The 21567-nt window shown below is 38.2% G+C and overlaps 1 protein-coding gene and 1 non-coding gene across 3 annotated transcripts in view; one reads left to right on the forward strand and one right to left on the reverse strand.

Moving 5' to 3' along the window:
• ANKRD6 (ankyrin repeat domain 6) overlaps window positions 1-21567 on the reverse strand; it is a 208847-nt gene that overhangs the window by 167497 nt on the left and 19783 nt on the right. The gene's annotated exons all lie outside the window — the stretch shown is intronic.
• On the forward strand, window positions 10284-10390 carry LOC133102702 (U6 spliceosomal RNA). Its single transcript, XR_009703052.1, has one exon. It is a non-coding gene; the product is annotated as a U6 spliceosomal RNA (small nuclear RNA).

The following is a 21567-nucleotide window of genomic DNA, read 5'->3' on the forward strand; positions in this document are numbered from 1 at the left end:
AGTGAAGATGATCCAGGACCTCGGAAAAAGAATGGAGGCAAAGATTGAGAAGATACAAGAAATGTTTAACAAAGACCTAGAAGAATTAAAGAACAAACACCTAGAAGAATTAAAGAACAAACAAACAGAGATGAACAATACAATAACTGAAATGAAAAATACACTAGAAGGAATCAATAGCAGAATAACTGAGGCAGAAGAACAGATAAGTGACCTGGAAGACAGAAAGGTGGAATTCACTGCCACAGAACAGAATAAAGAAAAAACAATGAAAAGAAACGAAGACAGCCTAAGAGACCTCTGGGACAACATTAAACGCAACAACATTCACATTATAGGGGTCCCAGAAGGAGAAGAGAGAGAGAAAGGACCCGAGAAAATATTTGAAGAGATTATAGTCGAAAACTTCCCTAACATGGGAAAGGAAATAGCCACCCAAGTCCAGGAAATGTAGAGAGTCCCAGGCAGGATAAACCCAAGGAGAAACAAGCTGAGAGACAGAGTAATCAAATTGACAAAAATTAAAGATGAAAAATTGTTAAAAGCAACAAGGGAAAAACGACAAATAACATTCAAGGGAACTCCCATAAGGTTAACAGCTGATTTCTCAGCAGAAACTCTACAAGCCAGAAGGGAGTGGCATGATATATTTAAAGTGATGAAAGGGAAGAACCTACAACCAAGATTACTCTACCCGGCAAGGATCTCATTCAGATTCGATGGAGAAATCAAAAGCTTTACAGACAAGCAAAAGCTAAGAGAATTCAGCCACCAAACCACCTCTACAACAAATGCTAAAGGAACTTCTCTAAGTGGGAAACCCAAGAGAAGAAACGGACCTACAAAAAGATGTACATGACAGTGTTATTTATAGTAGCAAAACTGGAAACAGCATCAGGGAGACTGTCATCCAATAAAAGAGGATGATTCAATAAACCAGGAAACCTCCACCTGCTAGAAAATTACACTGCCCTAAAAAAGATGTTTCAAGCTTCACATTCTTGTCTCAGTAATGCATTACTGGGAATCTATCCTAAAGAAATAATTGAAAAATACAGGAAAGTGAAAACACCCTAATATCCCACAATAGAAATGTTAAGTAAGCTCCTATTAGTTCTTCCAAACTCAGCTCAAGTGGTACTTCTCCTGGGAAGTCTGCCCTCACCCCTGGCCCAGCTCTGGGCTCCCGTGATGCCCTGAGCACCACCCGTCATAGCATGACCCCAGGGTTCTATTCTTGTGTGCCAATCTAAGCACCTTAAGGTCAGGGAACTTGACTTTGTTGATTTAGTACTCCCAACCCAGCACAGTGCCTGGCACAAAGTAAATATGCACCTAGACGTCTATATTATATAAGACTACATAATCAGTGTATTCGTTTGTTAGGGCTGCCATAACCAAATACCACAAGCTGGGTGACCTAAACAATAGTCACAATTTATTGTCTCACAATTCTGGAGGTCACAAGTCTGGAATAAAGGTGTCAGCAGGATTGGTTCCTTCTGAGAGCTATGAGGGAAGAATCCACTCCAGGCCTCTTTCCTTGACCTGTGGATGGCCATCTTCTCTGTGTGTGTCTGTCTCCAAATTTCCTCTTTTCATAAAGATACCAGTCATACCGGACTAGGGCCCACACCAATGACTTGATTTTAACTTGACTGCCTCTATAGAGACCTTGTCTACAAATAAGGTCACTGTCTGCGGTAAAGGGAGTTAGGACTTTCACATGTGCATTTTCGGGTGACACAATTCAACCCATAACAATCAGCAAATTTGTAGATTTATGAGAGTTCCCAATAATTTAAAAACACCTGTTTTATAATGTTTAATAGAAAAAAAGAGGTATATTTATATATACAGCAAGAGTTCTTAACTTGGATTTTATTTTAGAGTCCATGACCATCCCCAAATTAAGAACCATTGATGATACAAGATCTCAGATTTTTTTTAAAGAAAAAAAAATGTGAAGGTAATAAACCAAAATATTAATGCTTTATGCCTCAGGGTGATAGTATGGATGTTTGGGATTGTTTCCCAATTTTCTGCAATAATTTCAAATTACTATTATAGTCAGAAAAAAATTTCACTTTTTTTTAAAAAGGAGAAATGATATTTTTAAAGGGTTTAGGAACTTCCCTGGCGGTCCAGTGGTTAAGAATCCACGCTTCCACTGCAGGGGCACGGGTTCGATCCCTAGTCACAGAACTAAGAGTTCACATGCCACGTGGAGCAGCCAAAAAAAATGGGGTTTACAAACATGTGAAAATGAATATGTTTTACACAAATAGTGTATTAGGGAAAGACAGGAAGAAAATATATAATACTCACAGAGTTCGTTAACGGAAGTTATAGAAAGAATTTTGTGTACATCTTCCTAAGTTTTGTGTGTTTTCCAAATTTTTTAATAATGAACTATATTACTCTCATAACCAGAACAAGCCAATAAATCTTATTAATTAAGAACATGTAGTTTAAGTATTTGGTTGTATACTAAATATTCAATATTAAGAGCTGAGTTAACAAATTATGGTACAATGACAAAATGCAGCTTTTAAATGACCATTATGAGACATACAGATATAGGAAACAGCTTATGAGACAGTTCTCTGAAAAAAAATGTAAAATATAAAAATACACACAAATTATAACCAGTAAAATATATCCATATGCAGACAGTAATTTGCAAAAATGAATATCTATTGAGAGTAGGATTATGTATTATTTTAAAATATTCTTTAATATTACATTTTCATTTTATTTATGAAAATGTATTCTAAGTATTCTTAGAAAATGTTCTTTTCTAAGAATATCTGTAACTCGTTTTACACTGCCTAAAACAGCTTTTAACCATTCCAAGAATCAACTTCTTGTCTAGAAGATGGCTGGCAAAACTTCAGGCTTGTCTGGCTCCCAACAAACAACCCACAGTATTCATCACAACTCAGTGGCTGGTTTCACCTTCACTGTTGGTGGAAGTGCACATGGACACACCCTTTCTAAAGGACAACTTGGCAGTACTTGTTAAACCTATTAACGTTCACTCCCTTTGACTGAGCATTTCCACATCTGGGACTCTGTCCCACAGAAACAATTCTACACATGTACAAAGTAAAGGTAACAAGAACGAACAACTGGTCTACCTAGGGTGGTCCTTTCTCACAGGGGACTGTGGGAAGGAGAGTTTCAGTCAGAAAGCAGTGGAGAGACCTACAATAGCTACTAAATGGAAAGGCCACGCAGCTTTGATTCACTGCCCAGTTTACTATTTCCTTTGATGTCTTTATTTCTGGCAACTAACCAGAAACAAGGGTGCTGATTCAACTCTACATGTTCCAATCATATGCATGCCAGTACAGATGCTAGGATACAGATTCAGGTGAAATAAGCATGTTTCAGATTGTTTTATTTTTAGCTCCCAGCTTCACAAACAGAATTTAGAGTATAGCAACTCTTATTTGAAAATAGTCATAGAATGGGAGCCATACATGCTCTCATTTTTTCCTATTTTTGCTTAAATAGGAAATGTCCAGACCTTAGGTTTGGGCTCCTAGGGTTTGTCTTCTAAATAAATTGTGTTTCCATCCATCTATTCATGTTTACATAGAGAGTCTTGGGATTGTTGCCTTCTGACAATTTATAAATAAGACAAATTTCTCATTTTACATTGACTCCCTCAATGGTTGGCTCAAAGTACAAAAATTCTGATCAGGTCAAGAATGCAGGTTAAATTAGATCTCCTCGGTGAAGGCTGTAAAGGAGGCGGAGTAAAAGCACAAATAACTTCAAGCCAAAATGAAATTAATGAATTAGGTTTGTTTCTAGACTATATTCAATGTAACAGTGTAGTGGGCAATTTTTCAGATTAAAAAAGAGAGGGACTTCCCTGGCGGTCCAGTGGTTAGGACTCCACACTTCCACTGCAGGGGGCACAGGTTTGATCCCTGGTCGGGAAACTAAGATCCCACATGCCACAGTGCGGCCAAAAAAAAAAAAAAAGACAAAAACTTTATAAGTTATTGATCTTAGAGTTCCTCAGATAAACATATCTTTATGAACACTGATGACATCTATTTGCAGACCACTGCACATTCTGAACGTTTTTTCTCTACCTCAAGCTAATGACAGCTGTAGAGATGTGAAGGAAAAGATAAAAGGAAGCTGGGTGAGTTGTGTACTTGGAGAAGTCTGACAGATAAGCATTACCTCCTGCACCCCCTTCATCCACAGCATTACAAGCTGTCAATTTTTAAGCCTCAAGTCCCACCATTAACTGGATTGACAGTTGCTTAGAAAATAAAAATTTTAAAAACCATTCACACTGGTAATGTGAGATGTTACTTTACAAAATAACACAACTACACTTGATTAATAAAACACTATACATCAGGTACACAGAAATTCACTGGAGAGACTTAAAATTAGGCAACCCTAGAAGGATAAGAATAAAGATGAGATTTTAAAAGGAAAGAAAAACCAAGAAGTGACACCTTTAAAGAAAAAAATTTTTGAAGATGTAACAAACATATGCTTTTTAATAAATTCTCTAGACCTACAGCAGTGATTACATAAAGGTGAAAAGCAAAGGCAAGGCAGCAAAAACTTATAGTATGCCTGAATTCGAAACTTGGGATGCCAGGTCAGGAAAAAATCTAAAAATGTCTGATTTAAAGAATCTCTATTAAACACAAAGAAAGTATAAGCAATGCATGATGAAAACACAGAGCAAGGCCAGTGACCATGGAGACAGATGAGAGGTCAGGAAGCAGGCAGTGGCCTCTCTTCCTCTGGGGCTTTTCCTGGCCAAGTGTGAGCCCAGGTACCTCGCGGCCCGAACCTTCTCATAGGGCTGAGGCGCGGACACAGCACGTTGGCCTGAGCAATCAGCAGACGTGGGAGCAGGGGAGTGAACGATTTTCTTTGCTTTTCAGAGGCAGACCAGGGCGGGGGGCGGTGCAGACAGCATGAAACAACATGATTCACCTTGCCTTGCAGAGGAAGCCACTCACAGCCAGAGAGATGCCAAGAGATGAGGAGACCCAGTGAGACGCTGAGGTGGTGGCAGCACCCGTCACCCTGAGGTTTTCTGCCAGAATCCTCAGGTGATGCATTCACAATTCTGCCACAGGCTATCCTGAGAGGGACTGACAGGAAAGGACCCAGCGAATTTTTGGCAGGTCCACCGTGAAGCAGGACTATTGCCAAAGACAAGGGAAGACCCGAGAAGCACAGTGACCTCCAATAACCAGCCGTCCCTGCTCCTCCGAGGGGCTCCTTTACCCATCAGGCGCCTACAATGGATTCACTAACTCTGGGCCAAATCACAGTTACTTAGAGTTTGACCATATGGGGCTGTCCTGGAACTTGAAGTGATAAACATGTACATATACATATAGGCATTTATATCTATGTGTGTGGAGATGGAAGGGAGGAAGGAAGGGCTGCAGGGGGGGCGATGGTTATTCCTCATTTAGAAAAAACAGGAGGTGCTGAAGAAACTAGCAATACTTGGTAGTATTTTTTACTTTTCTTCTGAATAGATTTGGAGTGTCTTATGCTACACTATATTTGCTTGGAAGCTTAATAAATAACCACCTCAAGAAATTAAAAAGAAAAAAAACAGGAGGTGGAACTACATGACCTCTTAGCCAAACCATTATCTATAGGATCTCATGCAAACCACTATACCTTTACTTGAAAAAAAGGTATTCCAAGAAGCTATTCCAATAGGCACTGTGCTCTGTGCAACAGACTCTCTTGAATTACACTAGTTTTACCGTAAGAAAGTGCCTATAAAAACTAACTGATAAAGGAAAGAATTAAGATTTATCCTGCCTGCGCTATTACAAACTGTTCCAAATAGTAAATGAGTAACCAAAATAGTACACCAAATAGTAAATGAGATAAAGTTTCTCTTTATATTTCAGCTAATAAAGAAGAAATAATACAACCCGTATATCTATTTAGCAGTACCCAATGGATTAAAGAGCCACATTGAAAACAAAGAGGCTACTACCTATTAGAAATTATGGAAATAAAGGTAAAATATATAGATGTTATAGTATCTATGATATATACAAATATAAAAATAAAAGATAATTTAAAAAATAAAGCCATATAAAACAACTATACCCCAGTAAAAAAAATAAAAAACTAAAAAGTAAATTAAATTTAAAAAAATAAAATAAAACCATAAAAACAGCAGAAGAAACTATAGATTAATATTTTTACAATTTTAGGAGTAGAGAAGCCCTTTTCATCTTAATCATAAAAACCAAAAATTTTAAAAGAAAACTGTGATAACATATGATAACATGCATACTTTTTGAAAAGTTCTTACAAATGAATAAAGACAAAACACTCAAATAGTGAAATGGGCAAAGGATCTGATTAGGCAATTCCACACACACACTAAATAAGTTCCATTATAGGACTGGAATTATTTGGACTTAGGACCCTAGAGAAGTGCAGTAAACAGTAGTCAGTCTAATTGAAGGAAAACACACACACACACACACACACACACACACACACACAAACATTAACTTACAAAATAATATTCAACCTTAGTCTTGAAAGAAATGCAAAAAAAAGAAAGATATTTTTAAACCATAAAATTGGCAAAGATTAGGATGACTTGACAATATTCATGTTGGTGAGGGCAGTGGAAAAGCCACTGACAACTTTACCTGGGTACAGCTTTACTTTTCTGATGGGCAATAATATCACCTAGCATACACACACATTTGACCCACCAATTTCACATGCAGGAATTTATCCTAAAGAGTTAATGGGGAGAGAGGGATGAGTTTAAGTATAGCTGTATAAAGCTGTTCATTACTAGGATGGTTAATTTTATGTCCCAGCTTAACTGGGCCACTGGGCACCCAGCTATCTGGTTAAACATTATTCTGGGTGTCTGTGAGGATGTTTCTGGATAAGACTGACATTTGAATCAGTAGACTAGGTAAAGCAGATGGCCCTCCCTAATGTGGGCAGGCCTCATCCAATCCCTTGAAGGCATGAATAGAACAAAAGACTGAGTAAGAGAGGATCTGCTCTCTCTGCCTGATGGTCTTCAAGCTGGGACATCAGTCTCCTGCTTTCAGATTCAGACTGGAACTTGCACCATCGGCTCTCCTGGTTCCCAGGCTTTCAACTGGAGATCTTGGGACTTCTCAGCCTCTATAATCACATGAGCCAATTCTTTATATTTCTCTGTGTGCGTGTCCCTTGGTTCTGTTTCTCTGGAGAACCCTAACTAATACAACTACAGTGTTAGTCATACAAATGAAAAACCAGGAAAGAATGGGTAGCCTCATCAAAAGGTGTAGATTAAATAATTGTTGATTCAATCGAGTGCTTGGTAACTGCTTACAGAAATGATGAGGATTAACATGAACTGACTTGGAAAGATGTCCCCAATATACTGCTGAATTTTTTTTAAGCAGGTTACAGAACAGTATGTACAGTGTGATTTCATTAATATAAAATTGTGGTATCATGCACACGAGTGTGTATGTGCGTGTGTGTACGTGTGAAATGGGACATGATGTTTAATGAAAGGCAATTTACCTCTGGTTGATGGCATCTTGGATGATTTTTACTCTCTTCGAATTCTGTATTATTTGTATTTTTCTCCAGTGAGCTTGTTTATCAGGAAAATCAATAAAGCAAGTCTCTTCCATTAAAAAAAAAGTTCAAGACTTGTGGTTATCAAGGGGGAGGGGGTTGGGGGAGGGTTGGAGTGGGATACTGGGGTCAGCAGATGTAAGCTATTATATATAATGGATAAACCAGGTCCTACTATATAGCACAGGGAACTGTATTCAATACCCTATGATAAAATATATAGAAAAGAATATTAAAAAAAGAATGTATATATTGTATAGCTGAATCACTTGGCTGTATAGCAGACATTAATACAACGTTGTAAATCAACTATACTTCAATTACAAAAAATAAATTCATAGAGGCAAGCAGAGAGAGATACAGCTGTAACAGAGGGAATTTGGGTAAAGAGAGAGTTTGCAGTAGTTGTTGTTTTACAATAGGAGAAATGAGAATGTTAATGGGGGAAAGAACCAGAAGGGGATGAAAGAGTGAGCACCGCAGGCCAAGCAGGTTGAGTGTGTCCAGGGGAACCAGGAATGGATGAGTTGCTTCCTACCCTCAGGCGACACAGATAAGAGCCTACAAATGTAAAAATAATTCCCGATGAGTGACACCGGAGCTGCAGAATGCATAGGAACACTGCCAACGGGAGGGATCTGGAAAGGAATGCTGGAGGAGATGGTGCCACTTCCAAGGTGGGTCGGATTTCTCTGCACAGAGATGGGTGGTAGGAAAAGCAATAGCTGCTCTAACTGGCAGCCTTGTCAGATCAACAGGGCAGAATTTGAAGGTCAAGGAGCAGCAGGTGACCAGACTAGAAAATTAATCTGGAGCTCACAGTAAAAAGGCTTGAAGAGGCTGAGGACTTGGACCATAACACAGGAGGAATTCTAGGAGGGCTGCGGAGTGCAGGGACCCCATTCAAATACAAATCCAGCGGCTGCTTGTTGGATTTACAGATTGAGGGAACTTGACCCTGGAGGCAGGGAAAGCCCCGTGAAAAAGCTAACGTGACAGAGAAATGAACTAAAGTTGTGAATTAAAAAGGTGGCAACAGAAGTAGAGAGTGACATGAAAAGCATAGTGGAAGGGGTCTACACATAGTGTGAAACATGCGATATCCACAGCCACGGGAAACCGAATCAAGACAGAGCTGAGCTGATTCTATGAGGCTCTGCTGTCAATCATTCTGCATTTAGAATTTTCCTCAAATGCCACATTTTATATACAGGTGTTTCCTCTTCTCCTTCTGCAGCTTACTTTTGTGCCAGGTATAAGAAGGTGAGGCGGTAATAATTAACAGTTCTCCTAAAGGAAATCCAAAACCTGAGAGACAGCCTTAGTGCCTCATTAGAACGAGCTGAATTTATAATAATCATTACTCATTAGTGAAAAATAAACAGACCCAGAACTGGGGAAGTGGAAGAACTGACGGGATGGAGGTGGGGAAGGGAGAGACCAAGGGAGAGGGAATCAAAAAGAAACAAGTTTGTAACACAAATTTTTACAAAATGATGGGCCTTGGAAATTTTCTGAAAATACTGCTAAAACTTCTAAATACAGATAAAGCGGCCAGAGAAACGCTATAAAACCACTTACGTTAGCTAGAAAAAGTCCCAGCCACTCAGAAAAACTAAAATAAAAAATTTAATTCTAAGTGACCCTCACATTCAACCATCAAAAGAGAATCTATTTATCATGCCTAAATAAATAACGTCTCAATATTTATAAATAATAGGGGTAAGAACTTGACTTTTGCTCTGCTGATTTACACGCATTCTACATATTTCCTCATAGTCTGCTCTCGCTGTCAAAAAAAGATTATAGGTAATACAGAATATTTCATTAAACTTTGAGTAAAAAAAAAAAAAATCCAGACAGGTAAGATAAGCACCCTCCTCATCACCTATTAGGTAAAATGTGAATTTTTAGACTCCCTGATCAGAACTTCGGAAATCTCCTTAGAGTGGGAGGGTGAACTATTTTTAAAAACCGCCTGTCAAGCCTAGAGCCATACACGCGTGGTATGAGTCACCTAATGGTTTTCAGAAGGCTTTTATGCCATCAGAGATGTCTCCTTAGACGGCTGGGGGGCCTTGTGGTGGGGAGAGCTTGGGAAGTAAAGAAAGTGGAAGGAGAGACACACCACCCTGGGAACTCCATCAACAGGAATTTTTACAGCTGTTTTAAATTCCAAAATGAGTTTGAAGGTATGAGTAAAGTTTCAACTGCACTCTAAAGAAATTTCCTTCAGTTCCAGGTTTCACAAAAATATATGCTTCGCACTTAAGCCTCAAGATGCGACACAGATAAATGAGTCCTCCAAGATGCTTTCGGAAGTTCTACCTGCAGGAGGCCTGAGCAACAGTGATCTGCCCTACAGAGGGTGAGCTCTTGCGATACTCTTCAAAGAATCAGTGAAACGTTCACCGTTGGCAATGGTTCCAATCTTTCTAAGAATCCCACCTTTCAAGTCATTTGTATACTAAGCATTATGACCTCAGCTCTAGAATCACAAAAATCTGTGCCTTCCATCTCGACTTTTGATCTATCTACACATCAAGTCCTTGATAAATACAGGGCATAAACACTGTGGCTGACTCTAAGAGTTTAAAATACCAAGACAGTGTCCAGGAAATAGTTGAGGACTCCATCAAGATATCACAGGTATAATGCTCGCTTCGGCAGCACATATACTAAAATCGGAATGATACAGAGAAGATTAGCATGGCCCCTGCGCAAGGATGACATGCAAAATCGTGAGGCATTCCATATTTGGGGGGGATTAACAGATACAAACTACTATATATAAAATAGATAAACAATAAGGTCCTACTGTATAGCAAATGGAGCTATATTAATATCCTATAATAAACCATAATGGAAAAGAATATGAAAAAGAATATGTATATATATGTATGTATAACTGAATCACTTTGCTGTACACCAGAAACTAACACAACATTGTAAACCAACTATACTTTGATAAAAAAAAAAAATGATATCATAGGTATAGCACAAAACAGGATTCACAATACCTAATCAGAATAAATGAAGTATATTCCACCTACAAAGCAAACTCCAAACAGTAAATCAACTCACCAGTAAGTATTTGCTATTTTCAGAAGGAAAAAAAAAAAGACTTTCCAACTGTGTCTATAAATAATATACCTGTGTACTATAATATCATAAGTATCAACCGATTTGTAGTTTTTCTCTTAGAGACCTCATGGATGAAGCTTAATTGACTAACCTCAGAGTATCAGATTCATTAACAAAGTTGTTGAAGTTTTACTTCTTGGGGGAAAAATATCTTAATCAAGCCAAACAATAGCTTTTCAACATAAAGATCTCTACAAATTGAAAGTTTACAAGAAAGTGAATACTTTAGGGAAAAAAAAAAGGTGAATAAGGAATACACAGGTACTTCACACACCAGAGAAGAAAAAGAAATCCAATAGCTAAAAACATACACAAATGTTCAGTCTTCTTCATAATCAAACAACGAAGACACAATTTTTACCTATAAAATTGAATGTAAAAAAATTAGAATAATCCCTACTGACAAGAGGACAAGAAAACAAACTCTCACACATCGCTAGTGAACATTTCTGGAGGGCAATTTAGCAATAGGTGTCAAAAGCCTTAAAAATAAAAACAAATACCTTTTGACTCAGCAATTCCATTTCTCTTCAAGGAAAATAACTTCAAGAATGAGATTAACATACAAAAATGTTTACTGAAGCATTTCATGTGAAAGTGAAAATCTGAAAGGCACCTAAAGCTTCAACAATATGGGAACACTTTAATAAACTAAAAACTACCTATCCAATCAATGTAGTTCTATTTTAGATATATGATGTTGAAAAGTATGGGCAAATGCTCATGATATACTATTAAGGGAAAAAGTTACAAAATAACATGAAAAGTATGATCTCAAGGTTGCACACAAAAAACATTTAAGGGTATGTACCAATATAGTAATAGTGGTTACCTATAGGTGGAAGGATTGAAGATGTTTATCTCCTTTTCTGCTAATTTTTATACTATCTACTTTTCTTTCCTTTTATTTTCTTTGGCTTGCGGGATCTTAGTTCCCTGAACAGGGATCGAACCTGGGTCCTCGGCAGTGAAAGCACAGAGTCCTAGCCACTGGACCGCCAGGGAATTCCCACTATCTACTTTTCTACAATGAATATGTACTAATTTTGCTGGTTAAGTAATTTACCCATAACAAAACAACAAAGTAGATATTATTATTATCCTCATTTTAAATATGAGGAAACTGAGGCACAGAGAGGTTAAGTAGCTTGTCCCAGGTCACACAGCTAATACGTCATAAAGCCAGGATTTGTCCTAAACTGACCTAGCTCCAGAGCCTGATCTCTAAACCACTTTGCAGTGACTCACATTTTTAAAATAATTTAAAGTAAAATGCCAGATAATCTATAATTACATGCACTACAAATTCTTAAAGAAAGAGGATCTTTGCGGGCCAGAATTTTCAGAGCATACTGGGAGACAGGTGGTGAAGCTGGATGTTTTCTCCCATCTCACCAGGCTGTCCCTTTTCATTTTAGGTTTTCACTCCGATTATCTGAAAAGTCATCTATTTATTCCTCTATCACCATTCTCCCTCCCTTCAACACACACACACAAACACACAGCATTCTCGAAAACTCAAACTCCAACTGGTACACTCTCCTGCTCGCTTCCCAGGCCATGACAATTCCCTGAATACTTCTTTCCTGCTCCTAAAAGCCAAGGTGGGTCCCCCACAAATAACTCCCAGAGGTCTTGAAACAGAGCCGGACCTTGGAGGGGGGCCCCCCAGATGCCCCTTCCATGTCCCCTGTCTCTTGTTTGTAGAAAAGCCATAGTCTCCCAGGCCTCCCCTGAGTCACAAAAGAGCAGGCTCAAGCAGTTAATGATTAGGACAAGAGAGTCACAGAATCTTTAGTTCCTCCCTGAAGGACACAGATAACAGTGTCTGATGCACATTCCTGAGTTGTTTTGCAGATACTAAAACTGCCACCAGAGGGAAAAAGCTAACTGCAGGATGACCAGACTGTAGCCATGACATAAGCTGCTCTGTCTTGAGCAGTACTGAGTCTATGCCTTGCACAATTCCAAGAACTGGCCTCAAGGAAATGGGAACAAATCAACCCTGGAATTGAAGATTAACTGTGCTTAAAACAATCACGATGATGCTGATTAGACCACCACATGACCGGTTTCAGGACGGTTGTCGGAGCTGACTGTGCTGCTCTGCACGGAGGGCCCCCCACTGCCTGTGCACCCCTGAAACTCCCCTTTAAGACCTTCTGCTCCCTAACCAACAACTGGGAGGTGGTTTAGGGTATGCTAGTCTGCCATCTCCCCAGGTTGCCGGCTTCCTGAATAAAGCATCTTTTTTTCACCAACCCTTGTCTCTTGAACATTCACTCCAGAGCAGTGAGCGGCCAAACCTGAGTTTGGTTCCGGCTCTGGCCAGTAACGGTCTGCCCAGACATATTAACTCACAATCCAGTATAAAATAAAGTATTTTCCATTTCCCTCACAAACAGAAATGTATACTATTTTTCCCCTAAGGAAGTTTCAAGTTAGTTTAGATGGAAGCAATGTAAGTTCTTGGAAAGGTGTTGTTAAAGTACAGAAGACTCTTGACAAACTATGTTGTGTCTCGTATGAATAGGCAAGATTACAGGACCTTTTCCTGCGTATCATGTGACATTCCTGCTCTGGCCTCCAAACAAAAGCCTGATAGATGTAAGTGCTTGTAGATAATACTCTGAGCCATATAGGGCACATTGAGATTTCTGTAAGGGTACACAGATGATCAAGTTGCTAGGGACTAAAGAAATGTTTTCTGTACATTAGAAGAAAAAATATTACTAATCAGTATAAAGCAAGCTCCAGCCATCTGCTGTTCTAAAATTGGACACTTGATCATGTTAAAAAGAAGTGAAGTTCCTGCTGGTGGAAGTAGGAATTTAGACTACTAGATAAAATATCACCACTAGTGATGAAATTATCTTATTAAAGAACAATGACAGTTTTTTAACTTCAGGGACCAATAATAGTTCTCCTCAGTTATATTTCAGAAAGGAATATTTTATTCTGTTATCCCAGAGCTTATTAAAGATGAGCCGCTATTACTGGTAGACTGTGGTTTTGCACCTAACTGATAAATTAGATTGAGCCATATCTCCAATATGTAAATATACATTATCAAATCTTTGTTTTGCAAAAGTGAAACTAACAAAAGATTGCCTCACCAAGGAATGAGACTAGTTAATATAAGCTCTTTCAATTATAAAGATTTATCCAAAAACAATCTTAAAATTCACATGAAACCCCCAGAGACCTCAAATAATCAAAGCAATCCTGAGCAAAAAGAACAAAGCTAAAAGCATCATACTATGTGATTTCAAAATGTACTAAAAAGCTATAATAATTAAAAGAGCATGGCACTGGCATAAAAACAGACATATAAACCAGTGGAACAGAATAGAGAGCCCAGAAATAAATCCACAATTGATCTTCAACAAAGGTGCCAAGAACACACAAAGGACAGTCTCTTCAATAAACAGAGTTGGGAAAACTCTGTTTTCATCAAAAGAATAAAATTGGACCCTTATCTCACTCCATATGCAAAAATCAACTCAAAAATAGATTAAAGACTTAAATGTAAGAACTGAAACTATAAAACATAGGGGAAGAAAACATAGGGGAAAATCTTTTTGACACTGGTCAGGGCAATGATTTTTTTTTAATATGACCCCAAAAGTGCAGAAAACAAAAGCAGAAATAAATTGTCTTGAATCAAACTAAAAAGATTCTGCACAGCAAATAACAAAGTATAGAGACAATCTATGGAATGGGAGAAAATATTTGCAAGTCATCCAAAATATATAAAATACTCAAACAACTCAATAGCAAGAAAACAAATAACACAATTTAAAAATAGGCAAAGTACCTGAATAGACATTTCTCATAAGAAGACATACAAATTGCCAACAGATATATGAAAAGGTGCTCAACATCACTGATCATAAGGGAAAACTGCAATGAGATATCACATCACACCAGTTAGAATGGCTATCATCAAAAAGACAAGAGATAACAAGTGTTGTCAAGGATGCAGAGAAAAGGGGACCCCTGTACACTGTTGGTGGGAATGTAAATTGGGACAGTCACTATGGAGAACAGTATGGAGGTTCCTCGAAAAGTTAAAAATAGAACTACCATATGATCCAGCAATCCCACTTCTGGGCATATATCCGAAAGAAACGAAATCAGTATCTCCAAGAGATATTTGTACTCCCATATTCATGGCAGCATTATTCATGATATGCAAGCAACCTAAGTGTCCATTAATGGATGAATGGCTAAAGAAAACATGATATTTATATATATCATATTTTATTCCATACACAGTGGAATAAATTTCAGCCTTAAAAAAGAAGGGAATCCTGTCATTTGCAACAACATTAATGAACCTGGAGGGTATTATGCTAAGTGAAATGAGTCACAGAAACACAAATACTGCATAATGTCACTTATATATGGAGTCTTAAATTTTCTTTTAATTATAAATAAATAAATAGATAGATATTTAAATAGCTGAACTCAAAGAAAGAGAGCAGGTTGCCAGGGGCTGGAGAGTGAGAGCAACAAGGAGAGGTCAGTAAAAGGGTACAACCTTTCAGTTATAAGACGAATAAGGTCTGAGGATCTAAAAATGTACAACATGGTGACCACAGTTGACGACACATGTAGTTGAAATTTGCTGAGAGTATTAGAACTTAAATGTTCTCACACACACCAAAAAAGATACATGTGAGGTGATGGATATGTTAATCCTTTCACAATGTTTACGTATATCAAACCACCATGTTGCACACTTTAAATATCTTACCCCCCCAAAAAAAACCTTAAAATTTTATTTGTCAATTATACCTCAATGAAGCTAAAGGAAAAAAAAAAACACGGGGTAGGGGGAGACAAAATTCCTCATAATGTTAATATTGTTTTCTGATTAAAGAAAGCTTATTGGGGACTTCCTTGGTGGTCCAGTGGTTAAGACTCCACACTCGCAGTGCAGGGGGCCTGGGTTCGATCCCTGGTCAGGGAACTAAATCCCACGTGCCACATCTAAGAGCCTGCATGCTGCAACTAAGATCCCGCGTGCTCCAACTAAAAAGATCCTGCATGCCGTAATGAAGATCTCACACACGTGCAGCCAAATTAATAAATATTTTTTTAAAAAAAGGAAAGAAACCTTATTGAATCACAATATTGTACACCTAAAACTAATATAACATTGTAAATCAACTATACTTCAATTAAAAAAGAAAATAAAAACAAATTTTTAATAAATTTTTTTTTCATTTCTTGGCAGAAAAAAAGAAAGCTTATTAAACACCTCCCTGATATCCTCTCCCAACGAAGACGCCATTAACGTGCGAGAAAAAGAATAAAGATAAGTCACATTAAGGAATAGAACACGGAGTGGCCAAAAGCAAAGGAGAGATTTCAACAGTTATGGAAGATGGAAAGCTAGTGGAGAAGAGGTAACTTCTGTATGAGGGGGAGGGAAAGAAGCCTCAGCTTGGTGTTTACAGAGGGGGACACTTGAGAAAGGGACAATTTTGCCCCGCAAAACCCTGCTGAGGTTTGGGACTTAGAACCACTCGGCACTGAGGTGGACACAAACACAAACTGGGGAGAAACCGAAGGTCTACAGTTGTACCTGGTTAGTGGTGCCCCACACGCACTGACTCATTATGACCCTCTCTGTCTCAAACATTTCAATATTAAAAACTATGCACACCCCCATGCGCACACAGGTGAATCATTCCGGTGTTGAGGAGGGAGCGGAGGGAAGATGCACACCTCCCAGCCATGCCCCGCCCACGAGCTCTCACCAATGAGCACTTACTGCAGTACCGCGCTTTGTCTCCCAGCTGCCCCTTTACTCCACCGAGGTTTCTTTCTGCCTTTATTTCACGTGCAGCTGAACAGTTTTGACCCCAAATGGCTTACAGAGATGTGTAAGTGACAGCAGTAAAGGTGCTACAAAAGTGCCTGAGGCACCTTGCAGAAGGCAAAGGATGAAATTTAGGACTGGCAGGTACTCAGGGGCTGGTGGAGGTATCTCTTACACATCACTGGGAAGACTGGATGGTGTCTGGAAGAATCCGTGACCAGTATACGCATCAGGACATCAGGGAGCGTGGTGCCAAGAGCATCTCCAAAGGAATTATGCATAACCACCCTGTTTGTGCTGATTCATTTAGCCCTGTCACTTCTCAAATTGCATACTGAGCTGAAAGGGTGGGTCATGATTATGAACAGTCAGCCCCCCAACTCCAGGCAGAGAACACTGTCAGTCAAGCATCTGCTCTCACAAGATGGGATACAAAGAGTTTCCTTCAAATTTTCTCATTTTTATTATGAAATACTTGGCACATATAAAAGACTGTATTAATATTATATTACATATATATAGGAATGAAGATCATAATAAAACTCACTTCTCAATTTAAAAAATAGAACATAACCAATAACAGTGATATTCTTTATGCTCCACTCCAACCATATCCCCAAAGTGTAAGCACTATTTGAATTCTGTGTTTAGTTTCTTCTGCCTTTATTATGGTTTTGCCACATATGTATATAACCACAAGCCATATGTCATTTAGTTTTATTTTTCAATTTGTAAAACTGATATCATATTGTATTAATTAGTCGGTGGTTTCCCCCCAATATTATGTTTCCTCTCTAGAGAATTTGAACAGCTTCAAGATACTCTACAATTTTGCACACAGACCTTCCAATTGCCTTTTAGTCTTAAATATGAACACAAAACCAAGGACCACCAGACATTCAAGGAAAGCTTCCAAAATGAAAAGGAGGGACCACAGTAAACAAGAAGAAATAACCCTGGAGTAAACTAAGATAATTCTGGTAACTGACAAGAACTTAAGGGACTTCCCTGGCGGTCTGGCAGTTAAGACTCCAGTATAGAGCTTCCCTGGTGGCGCAGTGGTTGAGAATCTGCCTGTCAATGCAGGGGACACGGGTTCAAGCCCTGGTCTGGGAAGATCCCACATGCCGCGGAGCAACTGGGCCCGTGAGCCACAACTACTGAGCCTGCGCGTCTGGAGCCTGTGCTCCGCAACAACAGAGGCCGCGATAGTGAGAGGCCCGCGCACCACGATGAAGAGTGGCCCCCGCTTGCCGCAACTAGAGAAAGCCCTCGCACAGAAACGAAGACCCAACACAGCAAAAATAAATAAATAAATAAATTTATAAAAAAAAAAAAAAAAAGACTCCAGTATTCCACTGCAGATGTGGGTGGGTTCAATGCCTGGTAGGGGAACTAAGATTCCACATGCTGTGCTATGTGGCCAAAAAAAAAAAAGATAAGAACTTAAAAAAAAAAAACTTGAATTAGTATCCTCAGAGATTAAAGAAAGTATTATAGAACAAGTTAAAATGAAAAAAATGATCAGAGAACCAAAGAGATTTCTTGGAAATAAAAATGTTATTGACAAAATTTTTTTTATTCAATAGAAGGAACGAAAGTAAGTTTTAAAAATCTCCCAGGAAATAGAACCAAAAGACAGAGGCAGAAATAGAGACAGAAATGTTAAGCAAAATGTTAAGCAAAAAGAGAGGCTCAATTCAATAGGTCTTCTGCATATCAGAAGTTTTAAAAGAGAAAACAGAGTAAGAAGACAGGAGAATTATCAAAGAAATGATAGAATAAAATTTCCCAGAAGTGAAGAGCATGAATCTCTATACTGAATGGGACAACGAATGAAAAAAACCAACCACATCAAGTGGTTGACGTTTCAGAATTATCCAAATTCCCTACATGGAGAAGAAAAGATCATTTTAAGAAGAGGATAAGAATCCATTTCTTTTTCTCTTCTTCCTCACCACTCTGGAATGTGTTTGACAGTGTACAACATAACCATTTGCACATGTGCAAAAGCAGGCAGCCAATCAATTACACTAAAAGCTCCAGACCATCTTAGAAGTAAACAAGGCACAATTTATTGCTAATGTTAAGCAGTGGGATTTGGTGAGTTTACAAAGCACTAAAATAAAATTAGAAGCTACAGCTATAAATAAAAGCTAGTCTTGGAAGGGATCATTGTTCTTCACTTTACTAGTCCTGTTTCCCACAAGTTGAAAGACCTTATGCTGAGCATAATATTTTTTGAAGCAGGAAATTAAATTCCCACCATGAAGATATTGAAAACTAAAAACTGATCTTGGTGGTCAATAAACAGAGTGCCTATGTATTTTTCTGTGTTTTAAAATGTCTCTAAAAATAAATAAAAGGCTCAAATAACAAGAGATTAGTTAAAACAGAAAGTCTGTTATAGGAATTGCCCAAAGACAATCTTTCACTGCCTTATCCAACAGACCTTGTCTCTAGAACAAAATGCTACATATGAAAGACTGAACACAGACTTGTGAAGCCCACTCCAATCAGGACTCGCTAGTATTGGTTTTCCATAAGCAATCTAGTCATCATAATGAGTCCTTGTGGCTCCACGCCCTACATGTGCTCTTAGCCTTTACCAGGTACTCACTTCACTCCAGGTCTTTACCCCGTAGCACAGAGACATCTTTGTTCCTAAGGCAGACAGATAGAAGCCAACAGGGAGCTTGTATTATGTGTCTAGAAAGAACTGTTCATTATTCACCCATCTCTGCCACAAATAAATTTCAATAACCTTGACTCTGCAAAACAGCCTGATCCCAAATGAACACAAACTCTGCAAACTTCTTTCACTACATTTTTGAAACTACCAACCAGTCACTTCTAATGAGCCTGTGGAGTGAGGTAGAATACAAATAAATTAGTTTTTAGTTATATTTTTATGATATGAATTGTATGAAACTCAGTGTGACAACTACTCAATTTATTAGACAAACTTCCAGGGGTGTAAAGATTCAATAACATCATTTCCAATACTCTATTCACAAGAGTTCGGATTGGATACTACACTCATTTCTGCAGCTGTGTGAAGTCCTATCAAACTATAACACATTAAGGGGCTTAAACTCATCATATTTTACTAATGTTCCTAATTTTCCTTTATGAATGAACCCAATACATCTTTATTTAACAAACAATACTGAGTTATGAGTGAATGTGGGCAATTAAAAAAATTTAAATCCTATGTGGTATTTATACAATGGAATATGACTCAGCAATAAAAAAGAATGAAATAATACCATTTGTAGCAACATGGATGGACCTACAGATTATCATATTAGGTGAACTAAGTCAGACAAAGAAAGACAAATATCATACGATGTTACTTATATACGGAATCTAAAAAAATGACACAAATGAACTTATTTACAAAACAGAAACAGACTCACAGACATAGAAAACAAACTTATGGTTACCAAAGGGGATAGCAGGGGTGGGGGAGGGAGATAAATTAGGAGTTTGGGATTAATATACACACTACTATATATAAAATAGGTAAACAACAAGGACCTACTGTATAGCACAGGGAACTATACTCAATACCTTATCTTGTAATAACCTATAACAGAAAAGAATCTGAAAAAGAATGTGTGTGTGTGTGTGTGTGTGTGTGTGTGTGTATAACTGAATCACTTTGCTGTACACTTGAAGCTAATACAACATTGTAAATTACCTATACTTCAATAAAAAATGTAAATCCTAAATTATTAGCATCAGCTTTATATCGGACATAAGTTGATTTAACATAAAGCCATGAATCTCATACTTTATACTGCTAAATCACTTAGGTAACTATATATCTTTCTACAGACAGCACATAATAAATACTGTCGCACAAGTTTACAACCTGTCATAAGAAATTTCATCTCACACCAATTCTATTCTGCCCCATCAACTAATATACCCTCCATACTACTCACCTTCACCCCTGTTCAACTTGCTTCCCCTCCTTTATATATTCTTCCTGCTCCATAGCACATGCTCTTCTGTCATTTCCAGTAACGTCTCCTACTTCACATAAAGGCATATGTGATATCTGAAGCTGTTGATCCCACATTTTAGAGTTCAGGATCCACCATTTAAGACCAGTATCTCGGGTGGGGGGGATGCACTGGGAGATTGGGATTGACATATATACACTACTATGTATTAAACACATAACTAATGAGAACCTACTGAATAGCACAGGGAACTCTACTCAATGCTCTGTGGTTACCTAAATGGGAAGGAAATCTAAAAAAAGAGGGGATATATGTTTACGTATAACTGATTCACTTTGCTGTACAGTAGAAACTAACATAAAATTGTAAAGCAACTATACTCCAAGTAAAACAAAACAAAACAAAAGACCAGTATCTCAGATGAATGACCAAGCCAAAGAAAAATCTAATAGATAAGTGTATGTATTTGGATTAATATAATGGTTTTAGTCAGACATAGAGACTGAGCATAAAAAATTACCTTGAAAACTCTTTAAAATATTAACTCATTAAGTGTGAGGTAGAAAGTTTGCATTTAATAATATTTAACTTTGATGACATGCCTGTAAGATAAGCAGCATTTGAAGGTAGAGACTTAAAAACAGGTTTCCCAAAAGTACGACACTTTTTACTCATCCAATTTATAGCAGCCAGTCCCCAAGATGGCTCCCAATAATCCATACCTCCTATATTCATGCCTTTGTGGAGTCCCCTTCTACAGTGAATCAAGACTGGATCTCTGTGACCAATAGAACATGGTGAAAATGACAATGCATTGCAGCTTCTGTCTTGACCTCTTGGATTACTCACTCAGGTCAGCTGCCATGCCATAAGGACAGTCAAGCAGCCATGTAGAAAGGAACTGAGGCCTCCCACCAGCAGCCATCCCCAACATGCCAGCCAAGTGAGCAAGCCATCTTAAAGTAGATGACTCCTGCCCCAGTCAAACTTTCA

The sequence above is a fragment of the Eubalaena glacialis genome, chromosome 12 (genome assembly GCF_028564815.1).
Source record: "Eubalaena glacialis isolate mEubGla1 chromosome 12, mEubGla1.1.hap2.+ XY, whole genome shotgun sequence".
NCBI classification, from domain to species: domain Eukaryota; kingdom Metazoa; phylum Chordata; class Mammalia; order Artiodactyla; family Balaenidae; genus Eubalaena; species Eubalaena glacialis.